Below are 16,710 nucleotides of genomic sequence, written 5' to 3' on the forward strand. Positions count from 1 at the left end.
TCCTAATAACATTGTGCAACTTTGAAGCATTTAAATTTCGGTTATCATAAATCATTCATTTTGCATGAAACCATAAACGGCATATTAGAAAAAAAGAAAAAACGCAAACTTCTAACTGTTGGAACTCAGGTGCCGTGCGCGAAATTGCACGTCATTTTCTCGAAATGTGTACACATTAAAGATTTCGGTCCTGGGATGATAGAAAGGTGATGAAAACTTCTATGGCAGTGGTTGGTTATTTTCAGCTTTATCAGTTGGCGAAATGGTGTTGTTATAGGGGCGAAATGAGGCCATATAACGCCATTAACACACAGCCTTGCCACGCAGAGCTAGGCGCGATGTGACTTTTGGTGCGAATTGAGGTTTTGGTAAGAGGTTGTTTTGGTGCACGTGCGAACTGGTATGGGACGAGATGGTGTGGCGGGAAGTGTCTGGGAACCGTCCTGTTTGAAGCGGTAGTCCAGACGCCCTGGTTTTGGGATTTGTGGTTTCTCTGCTGTTTCAGACGTGACATGGGTGGGTTAGTTTTTGCATGCAGTGCTACATTTGTGCTTGCCAGTGCCTATCTGCACTGTATCTACACAAATTGGTTCCAACCGTCTATTGCCTTTGGGCTACACGAAAGAAATCTGAAACTGCATACTAATCGGTATCTTTGTGGTGCTACAACCATGGAGCTATCCATTTTTAGCTCCACGCTACCACATGGAACCAGTAAAAACACATAAACAAGCATACAAACAAACACATAAACACACATACAAGCATAAAATGAAATGCATAAGTAAATAATTAACAAACATACAGACAACAAACAAAAGAATAAACAAAAATACAATTTCATCGAATGTTGAATAAATAAACACAAACAAGTAAATTTATACACACACGCATATATTATAGTGTCTGTATATATGTGTTAGTAAGGAATATTAAGGATATGCTCGCTCCAACCTTGGTGTGAACCGAAACCTTTTCAGGAGAAGACAGTATTTTCAACATCCTGTTAATCCGTGGTACAGCAATACGGGGACGCAACACAAGGTTTTCATTGGTCTAGAAATCACGACATTTTGCCACAATATGTTGATACACCTCAAAGCCATAGGCAAATGATACAAATCAATAGATATGAGTAACTTTACATTTCGAAAAACAGCAATATACAAAGTTCACTGTCAATATCCTACTGGAACATACAGGGTTACCAAGAGAAAAAGTTTCAAGACAGTGACTTTATAATATCAATTATATTACTCAACATGAAATTATTGGTATTGGAGAAACTTGGCTCACAGGACAATTGAAACATACTTTTCACATTCCTGGATACTATGACTATTCTGTTGTCAGAAAAAAGAAAAAACAGAGGGGTGGTCTTTCACTTTTGGTAAAAATACTATAAAGAAGGATGTAAAAATGGTTCATTCAGATGCGGAAGATATGGTGTTGTGCAAACTTTCAAAAGTTTTTTTTTTCAGATTACAACAGGATATATCTATTTGTTTTGTTTACAACGCACCAGAAAATTCCAAACATAAGTCTAAATCATTTTTCGAACGTTTAGAAAGTTGATCACAAAATATAGCTGTTCTGGATCTGTCACGATTTTAGGGGATTTTAACGCCAGAGTAGGATTACTGCCAGATTTTATTGACAATGATTTCTCAAATCATATACCAGTTCAACCAGGATATTCTGTTGATACACATCTTAATCGCTGCAATATGGATTAGATTGAAAATAAGTATGGTAGAAACCTCATAGATTTATGTAAAACCACAAATACAAGAATTATGAATGGCAGACTACCTGGAGATATTTGTGGAAAATTTACATGTTACCACTGGAATGAAACAGTGTAGTAGATTATGGTCTTGCAACAACAGACATCATCGATAACTTTGAGTATTTTAAAATACACAATTTCACAATTTCTCAGATCACTGTCAAATTTCTACTCTTCTCAAACTAACAAATTTTAATCCAATCAGTGTTAAAGATACTGTGAATTTGTTCCAAATGCCTCAAAAATGGAAATGGGATAAGTTATCTGTTTTTAATTACACGGATAGATTAGCATCAGATGAGCTACAAAAAGATTTTGCAAAATCTTTGAATACTAATATTGGTAATAACAAATCTGACATTAACTCAGCCACTAAGCATTTTAATGACATCTTAGATAAAGCCTGCAGTGGAATTTCCAATAGACAAAAGCAGAGAAAGAAAAATTTAAAGAGAAAGAAATCAAAATGGTTTGACAAAAACTGTGATGCAGCAAAAAGGGACCTAATAGCAACAGCTAAACTATTAAATAAAGCTCCATGTGACAGTCAGTTAAAAATTATCTATTACACAAAGAAAAAGTTTAAAAACTTGTTAAAAATAAGAAATTGCAATTCTGGCAAAACAACTTAGACAAACTAAACAGTCTACATGCTAAAAATTCACATGATATGTGAAATTGATCAAGTACTTAAAAATAATGATAAAGATAATAATACTGGAGATCGTGTCTCAGCAGCAACATGGATGGGATTTTACAAAAAAATTCTTGCTCAATTGAAAATGACAGGTATAATGATTTCCAACAGCAAATTATTGATAGTTTAACATCTGAAGAAACTAAGAATCAGGCTAATCAGCAGCTGGATAAGTCAATAACAACAAATGAAGTGTTATCAGCAATTAGAAATTTAAAAAAAAGTAAAAAAGCAGCAGGGATTAATGGGTTTTGTATAGAGTTGTTAAAACATGGTTCCTCCTTTCTCTGTAAACCCTTAGCTAAATTATTTAATGCAGTTCTAGATACATCCAACTTTCCAGACATCTGGAATGCAAGCATTATGACACACTTATTTAAAAGAGGAGACAAATATGACCCGAAAAATTATAGGGGCATTTCTGTCGGAAGTTGTGTAGGAAAAGTGTTTTTCTTACATTCTAAATGAAAGGCTAAATAGTTTTTTTAGATGACAATCATATTATACATAATAATCAAGCTGGATTTCGCAAAAACCATCGCACAATAGATCACATATTTACCCTGAAGATAATAATACATAAATATATTAACAATAAGCAGAACATTTATGTTTGTTTTGTTGACTTTGCTAAGGCTTTCGACTCGGTATGGAGAGTTGGTCTTTTCCATAAACTTCTCAAAAATAACATTGATGGCAAATTATACAGACTTATAAAACACATGTACACCAACTCAAAAATACACATCAAAACAAATGATTTTATCTCACCCAGTCTGAAAGTTGAAAAAGGAGTAAAACGGGGCTGTGTTCTAAGTCCTAGTCTGTTCAATTTATATGTCAATGACTTGAAAACAAATCTAGACAAAGTAAATACTCAACCACCAGTGTTGAATAATACCCCAGTTAACTCATTATTTTACGCTGATGACCTAGTCTTAATCTCTACTTCAAAAGAAGGTTTGCAGAGGGAGTTTAATACACTACATGCATCAAATCTGTTAAGAGCTATACATACTTAGGACTGACAATTAAATCAAATGGTATTTTTAGTGACACAATTACAAATTTGGCTGATAAAGCAGCAAAATCTTTGTATAGTTTAAAAAGGGGTTTATTGCACAACAAAAAGATAAAATTTTCCCTACATCTATTCAATGTTTTCATTAACCTGTTTTACTATATGGCTCAGAGACTTTGGGACAAGATTTCATGGATTACAAGAAGTGGGGTAAATCAGCAATTGAAAAAACTCACCTCAAATTTCGTAAGAACATTTTACAGTGTAATAGACAAGCTTTTAATGCCGCTGTGAGGGGTGAACTAGGACAATTCCCACTTCTACTTGAGATCAAACTTAATATTGTTAAACACTGGCTTCATATCGTACAACTGCCACATTGTAATCTTGCTAAAGAAGCTTTTCTGGAGCAAATGGTAAACAACATTAACAATAGATCCTGGTTTAACTGTTTAAGTGCTTTAATTAAAAACAATGGAATGGACTTTCTCCTTGATAAAGCTCCATCACTTAACACCACAAAGTTATAACTGGATTAATGAAAACAAATTTAACAAACAATTATGAAGTCTTTTGGAAAATTTGATCACTGATGAAAACAGTAAACTAAGAATGTATGCCAAAATAAAACGTAATTTTAGATTAGAACCCTACTTAACACAGTTACAAGGTGAGAAAAGAAAATTACTCACCAAACTTCGCATTAGCAATCATGATCTAGCAATTGAAAAAGGGAGACACACTGTTCCAAAAACCCCAATTACTGAAAGATACTGCAATCAGTGTAACACCAACAGTATTGAAGATGAAACACACTTTTTATTAGTCTGCCAGAAATACAAAGTCCAAAGAAAGAACTTTTTCAGTAAAATCAATTTCCCAAACGACGATACTGAAAACAAGCTTATTTCTCTACTAACAAAACAAGAGTTATCTTTTAATGAACAACTTGCAGATGATATTTTTACTTTATATAAACAAAGAAATACTTAGTTATATTTATTATTAGCTACTATTATTTTACTGTAATACTTTATCTTTATTGAAGAAAATTTAACTTATTTTTGTATCACACTTTTATTGCCACAAATATGATGTAAATCCTATATTTACAAGCAAGCAATAAAAATATTATTACTATTATATTCCTTATGCGTGTGTGTATGCTGCCTTCCCTCTTCCCTGTGTCGCTACAACAAAGCATTTCATCTCCAAAAAGCGGTTTTCCATCACCGAGATCGCATGCGACAAGGTCTTTCCATAGAGGCATGGGGTGTTCAGTCTAAGAGTAACGTAATTCTTTCTGCGTCGTCAACTCGAAGTGCATGTTAGGCTGGCAATATGCTTTGGGGAGGGCAAAGTTTGTACACAGAGTGGACCATTTGATTCCTGGGAAGGGGCTGGAGAACTTTCGTAAAACAATGTTGCTGGCCATTTATGGGAAAACGCTGTCTGTCAAGCAGGCAGGGAAAAAGATGTTCTTCTTCTTCTAGACTATAAAAAATGTTTTGAAGTACCTTGAAAGAGGAGTCTCTTGAATTGCCATCTGCTAAGGTTAATTGTTGTTATAACACGCCACATGCTCATTCCGTGTCGCGATTCATCAGAATACGTCATGTGACGAGAAAATCGATACGTCTAGTCCCAACCGGATCGAAAAAAGTGACGTCAGAGGGTATTTTTCGAAAAGCTATTTCCCCAGGGAAATAGTGCTTACCAAATTTGGAAAAGTGCCCGGTCACGTGACCGTCACGGGCGGAGTGTCGTCTGCAGCTTTGCAAAAATGGCCGGTGACTGGAACGTGATGTGCGTCCTGGATAGGTGACGACACATTCTCTAAAACATATTTTCCAACGTTTTCCAACAACAGCGTAGGAACTTGAACAGCTCATCGACGAAAAAATTAAAGTGCAACTAAAGATGTCGCTAGGTATGCTTCGAATATTTTTTTTTAAGAAAGTAGTACCACGTACAACTGAAACCGCTGTACATCGCTCAGTAAACTTGTCACAACGGATTGTTGCGGTGCAAAATATCAAAACACATTAAAAACTATATAACAATACAACATGAGCATGTGGTGTGTTATGAAACACCTATAGCCTGGTCTTTATTCGGGCTATAGAGCTCGTCTATTACTCCTCGTGGCCGTGTGTTACCAGAAACACATCGCTATACCCCTCGGCCTACGGCCTCGGGGATAGCGATGTGTTTCTGATAACACACGGCCCCTCGGGGTAATAGACGTGCGCTATAGCCCTCATGACCAGGCAATAGGTGTTTACTATTAGTCCTGTACGCTCTTGGTCATAATTTATCTGCTGCATAGGATATATGGCATGAATGGGCAGAAATGTAAGTATATGCATTGATGTGTACATGCACTTGTATTCTGTTTATTTGCAACTTGTTTACAAATGCAATACTGCTAAATTTTCCTAAACCTAGTAAAGCCAAATGTACTTCACGAAAAGTTAAATAGGGACTTTGTCCCTTTAAAATTTACATTTAACAATTTTTTTTTAAAACACACATTTCTTCGAATGCTTAGTGTCTGAAATCAAAGTTCAAACTTCAAACATTCAGAAGATCATTTTCTGCAGAATATCTTTCATCGTTGTAAACCACGCGACTCTTTACGGCAACAGCCTAGCGCTATCCTTTGATTTTTGCATAGGTCAGCAGAGCGGAAATTATTGCTCTGGCTTGCGAGAATGAATATCTTTAAGCTGTCTTAAAACCAGCAGAGCTAATTTTGTCATAGCTCACATTGCCTCACAAATTGAAGTATCTTTATGTGAACTATCTGTAGGAACCAGAGAAGTGAAATTCAAAACTTGGTTTTTTTTTTACTACCAATTTAGAATTCCAGATAGGGAAGCTTAGAGGTAACATGTTTCATGATTTGTACGTATTGTGACATCACCCTTCGATCGCTTAGTATTTTATGACTCGAATTTAGCTTTTACCCTGACCTACAGTAACCCTTCTGCACCGGCGTGGGACATCGTGAGAATGATTCCCTTGTTTATCTTTGAGACTCTTTTGATGTTACCGTGCATCCGCTCTTAGTGAACGTATTGTCCTGACAACTGCTTAAGTCATTAGCATTGACTGGACGCTTGGCATTTCAACTGAAAATCTAGACAAGCAATAAAATGTGTGTCTGTTTGACCCAAAGTGATAAAATATTACAGAAAAATTCATAAAATTTGTCAAAATGTTGCATTAAAATTTTGGTGGGAAAATTACAGCACTCAAATTTTTAACACACCTTCATCCAAACTCTCTGTTTGAGTAATTGTCTTCCTCTGATTCTTAACAATTTCTCTTTCTCTCTTTGCCATTTTCAGGGAAGTCGACTTGGTAGTGTCTGTTACTTATTGACTATATTGTGAATGATAAAGGTTGTTTGTTAGCTTTTGGTGTGGGAAAACTCTGGTGTCCTTTTATCCAAAACACAAGGGGAAGAGGGAGGTAAAAACAAAGTGAAACCAGATATTGAGGATAACCGAACGGACACCGTTTAGTGTTATGGCCCAGTGTAAATGTACAAACACACGTATTTACCACAGGAAATTGTAATCCGAGGATCTAGGACTGATTACTAGGAAAACTTCGGCAAAAGAGCGGTGCATTGAGAATGAAAACTGAGGATCAAGCGTTATTTTCGTCGTCGTCAAAATAGCAGGTTCTCCTGCAATACGCCATTGCGGTTGTGCACCCGCCCCAAGAAAGCGCAGCAACTTGGTTTAGCGTGCGCCCCAATCTTTGAACGTATATCCTGGCTTACCACATAGTTATCCACTCTCCCGATCACTGATAGCCCTCATACATGCTCTATTAACCTCCCGAGAAAACAATTTGAATTTGCGAGAGACAGCATACTTGACTACACTTGTCTCGAGTCTGGGCTTACAGATCAGAGTAATAATTGAAAGCAAATTGAAGTACTAGTTTACCAGTATTCTGGGACGGCAGACTATTCTGCAGTGGGGTACAGGTACGGTAAATGCCATCGAGAAAAGCAAAGCGACTGAAGCCAGTCTATTATTGACCTGATGGGCCAGCATGTCAACTGCTTCAGAAAGTCTACCGGGCGCTACACCAATGTCCGTCATGTGTTACGAATACATACCGGGACGATTGACATGATCATGGGACCGGACCTGGCTCCAGGATGCATGCGGAGCATAGCGTTCACTGAGGAGTTTCCAGGTCGGTCTCTGAGTGGACATATGAACGAACGAACAGAGTAATACTATGTGTCATGTACTTACAAAAAACTTGTACACTTGGTCTAGCCCTGCCTCGTGACCACGCTATCTACAGCATTCTCACTTCAATCCGGCTAGTCGACAAAACTTTCTGTCTTTAAATAACTTAGGCCAACTCTGAAGTCGTACTATGTTACGTCGATGCCATGTTATTGAATCTCTTCGTGATAACCTTTTGGACGACCTTCTTATATTGTGGTACATAAATATGCATTAGTCGGCTTTACTGTTGTATGGAAATTTGAACGGTCAGTCACATCCAACATGTTTGGTAGTGTCCGTGTGGAGTGGATGTGAAAGGACAAAGATAGGACAACACCACACGCCGCAATAAGTTTTGGCTAAAAAGGAAAAGGGGACATTTTTTCAAGTTAAAAGCTCCCACTGATCGTTTGACACAACGCACGCCCATAGACCGCAGGGAACTCCGGCTCCTTGTTTGTTTGTTTAATACTGTAAAGTGCGTTTATGTGTTACGTATGATATTTCCATATACAAAATAGAGCCAATAAAGAATTGTATTTGTGTTCACGTTTTAAATAAAAAATGTTTGTTTGTTTGTTTGCTTGTTTGCTTGTTAGGTTATAGTCAACAAATGATACATAACAAAGATTCTGATACAAATGTTGTTGTTGTTGTTGTTTTTACTGGGTAATGAAATTGAAGAAAACAAGTATTTTTTGTTGTTTATTCATTAACATTCTATAAAATTGTAGAAGAAATTAATACAATTACAGTAATTATAGAGCTTCAAGGCTATGAGTTGCCAAGAAGATGATGTGCAACTACTCAGCGCCCGTGTACGGTCTACAAGGGAGAATAGACACATAATACTTTATCTTATTGTATATATTTGCACCTCATTGCCGTGGAAACTCTATACATTATTATCTTCTACAGTTATTTAGGAGGGTAACACTAGAAACGAACCCACAAAAAGTATTTACTGACTTACAGTAATTTTATTACTAATGTAACAACATTATAATATTACACTTAGATTACTCTTTCTCTATTCCTATGGATAATCACAGTGACTTTATGGACGGTGTACGGAAAATTTCTTGACACGACACATACAAGGAATTTTGACCTTTTTATAAACATCTAATGATTGATACTGATAGATGAGCGTCCCGTGAATCCGATACTGGAAGAAAGGAAGTGGGCGTCGCCAATTCTCAGAATCCGTGACGCTTATAAAGACCACGCGCACTTTGTTGGGGAGATGTAACAGAGCACATGTTTCTGGCTTTACAGAACAATTGTTTTCTTAATAACATTGTAAAGTGTGCAGTCAAAAATAAAATGAAGCTCATCTTATACTACATTTGGACAAAAATCACATAATCTATCCTCTTTAGGCACATTCGTGTAACGCCCAGTTTCTATTTTCAGAGGTAAGATACCAACTCTCATTGTGCTAAAAGTGATCTTTTTGATCTAGAAATGGGAAATTGTAAATATTTCTCCATTCCATATTCCGTCTTAAACATCAAATATGTACGCTATTTGGGCTTTTCACTCAGTTGGGAGGTCCAGTTACTATATATACAATGTTTTTAATGCATCTTTAACGGCAGGAATACTACAAGCCTCTAAATACTAAATTTTTCCTGCAAACCAATTTTTGAAAATAAATCAAACATATCTTTAGCCCAGTTTTTATATTTTAAACTGATATCCCAAGTGAAAACGTGCTTAATCATTCTGTCATCAGGCATAACTACTAATCTATTCCAGAGTCTTACCATGTTCAATTTATTCCTCAATAGACAGGGTCCCAACCCATATCTCCATTTATAGCAATAAGGGCAAATTTGTGGACGCCAAAAATATCTAATTGCTCTGTTTTGAATTGACTCACATTTTGAAGAGAAACAGTAGCTCAAAATTGCAGAACAGTAATCTAAAATTGGAGTAATACAAGAATGAAATAGAGTTGTAAAAGTGTTATATCTAAATCCTTAAACATGTGTATCTTAGAAATGACTGATGCCAAAGCTCTACCTGCAGCATTTGCTAGAGTTTCAGCAGTCACTTCAAAAGTTAAGAACTGATCCAAAACTAACCCAAATATTTATACTGAGAAACTACATCAAGATTTGTACCACCAAATTGAAAATAAAGCCTGTTTTCATTTGTCCCATATTTCGAAAATGAACCATTTTTAGTTTTGGACTTGTTCATCATCATACGCCACCATTTGCACCAATCTTGTAGATGATCAATCATCTTTTGTAAATTTGTCTCATTTTCAGCAAGCATAACAATATCATCTGCATACAACAGAATATTAATAAATGAGTTACCAACTGGAATACCTAAAGCTAAATCATTAATCTCAATTGCTAATCATTGATAAAAATAGAAAAAAGCGTTGGGGAAAGAACATCACCTTGTCTGACTCCATAAGTTATTGCAAACCACGTAGTAAGGTTTCCGTTTACATTAATACATGGTAAAGAGTTACAATACATACTTTTAATAGACTCATAGAACCTTCCTAATAACATTTTGCAACTTTGAAGCATTTAAATTTCGGTTGTCATGAACCATTCATTCTGCATGAAACCATACATAACGGCATATTAGATAAAAAAAAAGAAAAAAGTACACTACTAACTGTTACAACTCAGGTGCCGTGCGCGAAATTGCACGTCATTTTCTCGAAATGTGTACACTTTAAAGATTTCGGTGCTGGGATGATAGAAAGGTGATGAAAACTTCTATGGCAGTGGTTGGTTATTTTCAGTTTTACCAGTTGGCGAAATGGCGTTGTTTTAGGGGCGAAATGAGGCCATATAACGCCATTAACACACACAGCCTTGCCACGCATAGCTAGGGGCGATGTGACTTTGGTGCGAATTGAGGTTTTGGTAAGAGGTTGTTTTGGTGCACGTGCGAAGTGGAATGGGACAAGATGGCGTGGCGGGAACTGTCTGGGAACCGTCCTGTTTGAAGCGGTAGTCCAGACACCCTGGTTTTGGGATTTATGGTTTCTTTGCTGTTTCAGACGTGACATGGGTGGGTCAGTTTTTGCATGCAGTGCTACCTTTGTGCTTGCCAGAGCCTATCTGCACTGTATCTGCACAAATTGGTTCCAACCGTCTATTGCCTTTGGGCTACACCGAAAAAATTTAAAACTGCACACCAATTGGTATCTTTGTGGTGCTACAACCATGGAGCTATCCATTTTTAGCTCCACGCTACCACATGGAACCAGTAAAAACACATAAACAAGCATACAAACAAACACATAAACACACATACAAGCATAAAATAAAATACATAAGTAAATAATCAGCAAACATACAGACAACAAACAAAAGAATAAACAAAAATACAATTTCATCGAATGTTGAATAAATAAACACAAACAAGTAAATTTATACACACACGCATATATTCATTATGCGTGTGTGTATGCTGCCTTCCCTCTTCCCTGTGATGCTACAACAAAGCACTTAATCTCCAAAAAGCGGTTTTCCATCACCGAGATCGCATGCAACAGGGTCTTTCCATAGAGGCATGGAGTGTTCAGTCTTAGAGTAACGTAATTCTTCCTGCGGTTGCAACTCGAAGTGCCTGTTAGGCTGGCAATATGCTTTGGGGGAGGGCAAAGTTTGTACACGGAGTGGACCATTTGATTTCTGGGAAGGGACTGGAGAACGTTCATAAAACAATGTTGCTGGCCGTTTATTGGAAAACACTGTCTGTCCAACAGGCAGGGAAAAAGATTTGCTTCTTCTTCTTCTAGACTATAAAAAATACTGTCAAAGACAGTGTGCTCACATTCGGTTTGAATTGGTCCATTTAAGAAATATTTAAACCAGGAAAAACAAGAATGACAAAAGCAAATACGGTCTCGAACTTAGGTACTGGAGATCATCTTTAGGAATATGCAAATCAACTTCTGTAGCAATGGGACAAGCAGATCCTAAATACAAGGATCAAAAAGCAAATGTCAACAACAAAAAATAGACAGAGAAGGCTTGATAAAAAGAAAAGGTGGGAGGGGGTAAAAACTGTACAGGGATCTTGTAAAAAGTAATACTACCTCATCAATCTTCCAGACCCTACTCCCTCCTGAATATCAAATGTTCCATCCCTTGGTATTACATAACGCCAGATGACAGGAAATGTATTAACAACATTGGGAAGTTTTTAATTAATGCAGATGAGTGTTATCATTCTAATGTAAACAGCACTTAAGTTAGTTACAGATAGTGAAATGCCTTCCACTGTGGGCGGTGATTACAACATCTGAGATTATCCTGGATCCAAATTTCTCATCAGTTCTTGTATGTCTTACATAGAAAAGTTGCAAAATTTTTTTCCGCAATGAAAACTTCACCTCAGCTTTGTTTTTTGGATCACATTTTCCTACAAACTGATACCAAATATGACAAAATTATGTATACAGCCTTCGAAACTGTCTCACACCATATCTTGGGTCGGTGTAGGTCATTTAAGGTCACAAACTGAGAAAATTACCTAAAATATACAAATTTGGGGGTTTCCCAACACTTTCAGCAGAAAATTTGTCTAATAACATCCCTAACGACTTTATACCAAATTACAAAGCTCTTAAACAAGTAATTTTGAGAACCAGTTTTCTTGACCAAAAATGACAATATTGTCTTATAAATACATATTTGTATATTTCAGGACAATTTCCACATATCTAACTATTGTCATCTCTGTACGTCTGTGTACCAAATATAAAAGCTGTCTGTCCAGGGGTTTTAAAAAGAAAATACTGTTTAAGATTTTTTGACCAAACATGACTAAATTGCTCCAAAATAGTAATTTTCCCAATTTTGTCATATTTTCAACAAATGAGAAGAGTAACACCCTAGCAAAGATCAAACCCAAATTTGAGAGCGATTGGGCTGGCTGTTTCAGAGAAGAAGAATTTTTACTGAAAATGAGAAAAATCACCAAAAATTCAGCAAAAACAAAATAAGAATATCTTCACAATATTCATGAAACTGTATAAGGTTCCCCTAAGGTACTTGCACACAAATTTTAAAGCAATCAAAACAGCGGTTCTCGAGTTATTAATTCTTGACCATTTTCACATTTTGTAAGCTCATTTGCATAATTTTGGCAATGCAGACTTAATTTGAAGAAAATCCAATCTATAGCCAAGGATGCATCCACACACCAAATACCAAGCTAAAACATGCAGTGGTTCGCATGTTTTTGATGTTGACAGACATACTTTACGTACGTACATACATACATACATACATATACACATACATACAGACACCACCGACTTCAGCTTATACGATAAACCCACGTTGGTATAACCAAATGTGAGCCAGAATGTTTTGATGTACAATTAGACGGTAAACTGTGTCTTCAGGAGTCTCTGGAACTGCCACCTACAACGGTTAATTGTTTCCATTAGTCCTATACGCTCTTAGGTGATTATTTATCTGCTGCATAGGATATATGGCATGAGTGGGCAGAAACGTGGCAATATGCATTGATGTGTACATGCACTTGTATCCTGTTTATTTGCAACTTGTTTACTAATGCAATACTGCTAAAATTTCCTAAACCTAGTAAAGCTAAATATACTTCAGGAAAAGTTAAGAATAAGTACTACGAATTACGTCAAAATTAAGTTGTGGTGTCATTATCTTGAAACTTTGCACAAATATTCTTGGAAGTTGTGCAAGTGCAAAAATGAAATAAAAAATGGGGTCACCACGCTCTTTTCCATGAAAACGGACGTTAAAATGGCGTCGTTAGAAAAATATAAAAATGATATAATTCACTTAAACTAAAGAAAGCGATTATAAAACGCTTAGCAAATGAGTTAATTTTAATAAATACCGAGACTTAAGATCCATATCTATCGAATGTATAGTTTTCATGATGTTTGTGAATAAATTTTAACATAAGTATCAATTACAAAATGACGATATCGAAATTATATCAGTACATAATTTTCGAACTTTCTTCCTGTCGCTTAGGATGGTGTCATTTTGACCAAACTTGGCGAATAAACTCCTGACATAATACCATTTAGCTTACACTTTTAATAAAAGGGTATCACCACGCTACTTTATACAATATCCCCAGGTGAATGTGTAATTTGCGCCATATAAATTGGAGAGAAATGTAACGCTCATATTGAATAAAAACAGTTTCCAAGGGGGTCAAAATATGACAAGGTTATAGGTCACATGTATTTCTAAGACACTAGTTCAAAAATTAGGTAAAAGCGCAATTTCAACAATGACAGGTGATGTTAAATATATGCACTACAAAATAACCCATTTGCGGCAGGCTGGAGTTAAATCTGCGCAGAAACATTCTAAAGCGTGTGCGCGTCCGAATTCGTCGCCCTTTACCTTGAATAGGGACTTTGTCCCTTTAAAATTTCACGTTAAACAATTTTTTTAAAACACACATTTCTTGGAATGCTTAGTGTCTGAAATCATTTTAAGAAATTTTTGTCATTTCTTATAGAAAATCATAAAAAAATCCTTTACTTCAAAACCCCTCATCAGACAGTTTTGATATTTTGTATACAGATGCCCAGGGATGGCAGTAGTTGGACTTTTTCAAATTGTGCTGAAATATGCACATTTGTATTTTTTTAGACATTTTTGGTCTTTTTCTGTTATGTAAATTGTTCTCAAAAACTGCCAGTCTAATAGTTTTGTAATTTTGCATAAAAGTCCCTGAGGGTATTATGAGATAAATCTTTGGCTCAAAGTGTTGGGAAACCCTCAAATTTGTATTTTTTAGGCATTTTCTTAGTTTATGACCTAAACCTATCTGGGATGAATTGTGAGACAGTATGTTATTTTATTTTATTAAACCTTGTTTAACAAGGGTAGCCTGGTAAGCTTCAGTAGGAAGCCTATCTTCCCCAGGGCCCCATTGTGAACAGAATGTTGTATATTTCATATCAATTTGTAGTGAAATTTGATCAAGAGAATAAATCTGAGGTTAAATTTTTTCATTGGGGACCAATTCTAGCAACCTTTCTGATAAAAAATGTATCAAGCATAATTCCAGACCCCACAGTGCAACTATATACTTCTGTTTACATTCAACTTGTGAAGGATATTGTTTCATTATAAACAAGACAATAAAAGATTTTTTTTTAATATTTTGCTTATGAAGTGTATCTTTTTGTGTCCTTTGCACGAAATTTCTTGCATGGATGGGTGTGTCCCTTGCAAGAAATTTCTTGCATGGATGGGTGTGTCCCTTGCAAGAAATTTCTTGCATGGATCACAGGCGACCCAATAAGTACTACTGAGTTTTTCAGTGTTTTCTCTATCATTTTCTCTTCTTTCTTCATGCTCTGAATGATCGGAATAAATAAAATAAATGGTTTATATAACATAACCTAGCCTCTGTAACTCTTTATTTATTTTACACTCCATTACAAGGACGTATATCTCTCATACACACATGCTGTAATTAATTAGTCAACACAACTAATTATGCTAATCCGTGGACTTATCAGGGATTTTACGGGTTGGTCAACATCGCGAAAGATAGGAATGGTTACTAAAACGGGAAGGTAAGAAGCTCTCCTGAAATGTGTCCAGAAATTACCAAATTGCGGCCAGTCATGACCATTTATCCAAAATCTACTGCAGCCAATGTATTTCGATGGCCGAGGGGAGCCAGCTACTCTTATTTCAAACGTTTAAATGGTCGCGAACAGTGCAAACCTTGCCAGTGCCTTGCCTGCAGTTCATGGCATGAGGACGTCCGTAAAGCAGGAAGTCGGAAGTTGAAACCTTTGACCTTTACGTTGTTTATATGTGGGCAAACTTGTAAACATATTTCCCAGGGACAAGCCTGATTTTGACTAGGGTCAAAGTTCGTGTGGTTAAGCGTGGTTCTCTCAATCGGGTGGTGTTGCTAAGGTTTTGTCTGCCCACCGTCCGTGGGTGGAGGGACGGTGGTCTGCCTAATGTCTGCTGTGCGTTCTCGATAATTTTGCTGTATTTTTTCTCACAAACATTGGAAATTCGTTTAAGTTTTAAGAAACATTTCGTTCATGTAAGGAAATCATATAGCAAGTACATTTTGTATGTGAAGAGGTGTTGTTTGCCGTTCCGAACGTATGTTCTACACGTACGCGACGTATGGTTATCACTGATCAGCTGACGATGGAAGTAATTACGTGTACTAAACTTCTCCATAACGATATGTTACCGGCAGACATGGAGATAATAGCGAGTGAATAGAAATGACGGTGACTGGTTTAAAAATTCACAGTGCTGGTAAAAATTCTCACAGGCTTCTTAACGTAGTGGCCGACATCATCGGTGATGTCAGTTTGTGTTTCGATGTTGCGAGGTCACCGCTCAGGTGACTTTAGAGACGGGCTACACTGAGCCTCGTCAATCGCTTACAAGTACGCCAGAAAAAGAACGTTCTGCGAGTAGCCATGTCGGAAAAAGCTGGAAAAACGGCGATAGCTTGGTGATTTTCGAGCGGATTTCTGGTAGTGGTAGGCTCCTAATAACCATGTTGTCGATGAGTGTTGGCAATTTGGGTGGAAAATATGGACCCAAAGCTAGCCTAACAGTATAAACGAAGTTTTATAGCCCGTGCGCCGCTTCTTTCGGGAGTTTTGTGCACTAACACTGCATAAAGCACGATTGAAAATCGATGAATTCCTTAGACTAGTAGCGACCATGGAGCTAGAAACTAGCTCTATGTAGCGACCAACTCTCTTTTACTATGCGAAAAAAGTAACCGGCGACATTAACTCTTTGACGCCGTACAGTCATTCAAGTCATGAGCTTGGTTGCTACCGTACACCAGAAAATAACCGACTTTGACGTCAAAGGCCTGTTGCTGGTACGTACTTGAGACAGAAAATAACGATATAATGTTACCGGTAGACATGGAGTTAATAGCGAGTGCAGAGAAA

General features: G+C 36.7%; 1 protein-coding gene across 2 annotated transcripts in view; it reads right to left on the reverse strand.

Moving 5' to 3' along the window:
* The window catches only part of LOC139117292 (uncharacterized), a 133,854-nt gene that overhangs the window by 103,640 nt on the left and 13,504 nt on the right, over positions 1-16,710 (reverse strand). Inside the window, exon 1 of one of the 2 annotated variants that reach the window (XM_070680278.1) lies at positions 7,788-7,927. The exons of the other annotated variant lie outside the window; for it this stretch is intronic. The gene's annotated coding sequence lies outside the window, so the exon portion shown is untranslated. Of the gene's footprint in view, positions 1-7,787; positions 7,928-16,710 lie in introns of those variants that run through there. 2 annotated transcript variants of the gene reach the window in all.

Source organism: Ptychodera flava, chromosome 2 (genome assembly GCF_041260155.1).
Source record: "Ptychodera flava strain L36383 chromosome 2, AS_Pfla_20210202, whole genome shotgun sequence".
Lineage (NCBI taxonomy): Eukaryota > Metazoa > Hemichordata > Enteropneusta > Ptychoderidae > Ptychodera > Ptychodera flava.